Below are 2,500 nucleotides of genomic sequence, written 5' to 3' on the forward strand. Positions count from 1 at the left end.
GGACAAGGCTGTAGACCTGGTGTGTCCCAACCTGGCAAGTATGCTAAGCTGCAGGTACAGGGTCATACTGCTACAAGCTCTATTGCAAAGGTCAAGCTACTTCCCTTAAATCTATTTAGCAAGTAAAAGCTCAGATTAATTGTCAAATTAACAAAAGATGAAAAGCTCAACTTTGCCAGGATATAAATAATGTAGGTTTGTTTGTGGTCATGACATCACTAAACTGATCTGTGAAAACATTAATATACACATCTCCATATTTAGTAATTGTGGCCTTACTTTTACTCCCTACAGATTCATTTATATCCCATATAGTAGTTTTATACTAATTAGTTATCATTTTTGTTATAACTATCTTCACACAGTCCTATTCTGAATGTTTACCAAACTATGATAGATGGCCATAAAAACTTTATAATAGAATAGCACAAGTTACAATCTACAAAAGTAAAGAAAAATTAAACTACAGTGTTCATGATTCTCAGCATCCATGACGATACCCATAGCTATAATTTCTAAGCTAATCTTTACGGAATGGATGCCGTAAGGTCTGGCAATTCAAAGATATTTTTGTAGAGAACTGCAGTTGTTACTACAAGAAATAATCTTTAGACACAAACAGTAAGTCTACAAATAGAGGAAAAAGATAACGGACAGTACTGCCTACAGCCAAAGTGCACTTGGAGCTCGAGTGTGGCATTTGCTATCAAGAGCGACACACCCACCAGAGACCAAGTCCCAAAACCAGAGTATCACACAAAAGAGGGGAAACCCCCTTGTATCCCCTATCTGTTAGTACTTCATGTTAACTTATAGAAAATAGACACTAAGAATTTTGGCTTTATGAGGGTGTTTTGGTCTGAGCAGTGATATGCAGCAGTCATTTTCATCATTTCACAGTACAGTTGTACCTGCGTTGTTTATGATTATTTTTTATACTCTATAAGATGGCAGTGTCCACTTCCCTATATCTCTGTGTGTTGCTCTTGGTAAAATTAACCCAGTGTCTCGGCTCTGTCTTGCCATGCATAGGCCCTAACAAGGTGAAAACAATGTATGTTAAGGGGTGTTGGGAAGCGGATACTCCTATCAATATTCCCCTAAGGCACACCCAGTCACAGCAACTTTAATTGTTAAAAAAATTGTGACATAGAGTTGAGGGCTTAAGTCTCTGGCGAGTGTGCCTGTACTATCACTATTATTGTTATAACCATTATCATTAACAGTTTATCATTATCTGTATTATCATCATCATTATTGTCATTGACAGTAACCCCATCATAAGCCTTGCTGCCACTCTTGTCAAACTCCTAAGTAATTTACTGTCAAATAACCTGTCCAAATTCTTATCTTGTTGAAAATATTCGAGATACATCTGTTGGCCTTTGCTGGAATGTCGCAGTTAGTGGCAAAGTACAGTTTATCATGGTCTCCTAAGCTATTATGCTCAAAAGCTACATGCTACCAATATCAATAAATAAGGTTTTGGTGGATATCCTGTGATGTCCATTATCTCCATATTGCGGGTTTAGTCTATGTAAAAACCAGCTTTAAAGATAATACTGGTTCTTTTAATACAACATGTAATACAGCTAAGAAATTCTGAGGAAATCATAAACAAAATACTAACAACAATATTTCAAAATAACATTACACAAAACATTAAATTGTTCATGACTCCTATGGGAATAAATTTGGTAACTGTTACTGAGAATATTGCATCATCCAGAGACAAAGTCCCAAACCCAGGGTATCATGTGAACCCAAATGCCCAACCTAACCTCTCCTACATTTTACTTCTCTAGACATATAGAAAACTCTGACTGTAGGAGGGTGTTGTGGATTTATTCTCTGTGGTGATATACAGCGTAAATTTTCATTTACTGGTAAATACGAGGCCACTGCAGCTTATTTTTATTTCATTTCCTACACTCTATAAGGTGGCGTTGTCCATTTCCCTCAATCTCTGTGCGTCGCTCTCAGTAATCTATACCATACATTCCCTATATGAAAGTTCTATAAAATGAGATTTCATCGAGTGATTGCCACGTCCTCGATGTGTTCGGTGCTCCAGCAAAGGCAAATTTTCTCTCTCACATATCCTATACCGAGAGAGCTATCTGAAAAATTGCTTATTAATCAATATACAACCAAGGAGGTCTAAAAGCTATATTTTGCTCATTTTTACTTATAAGTTCATCAGCTTTCTGTTGAATCACTATCAAACACAGAAGTCAAAGGGTAAAGCTCAGCACTGTGAAAACTTTAAATGCTTCCAATAATATTCTTAAAATCGGTTCCTGCCAAAAAAAATTACTAGAAATTAAAAGACGATATCAGACATTCCATCAATACCGAATTCAATAATATCAGTATCATACAGCTTTTGTGTAAAGTTCTCAATTCTTTTCTTAATTATCAGCTAGTTTTTGCTGTCTTTGCTTTGTCTGATTCTGTACAATCACCGGTAATAAATCAGTTTTAGGCTTTACGAGCTTTA

The 2,500-nt window shown here is 36.1% G+C and overlaps 1 protein-coding gene across 11 annotated transcripts in view; it reads right to left on the reverse strand.

Moving 5' to 3' along the window:
• The window catches only part of metro (membrane palmitoylated protein 7-like protein metro), a 27,017-nt gene that overhangs the window by 23,175 nt on the left and 1,342 nt on the right, over positions 1-2,500 (reverse strand). The gene's annotated exons all lie outside the window — the stretch shown is intronic.

This window comes from Penaeus vannamei, chromosome 1 (genome assembly GCF_042767895.1).
Source record: "Penaeus vannamei isolate JL-2024 chromosome 1, ASM4276789v1, whole genome shotgun sequence".
NCBI lineage: Eukaryota > Metazoa > Arthropoda > Malacostraca > Decapoda > Penaeidae > Penaeus > Penaeus vannamei.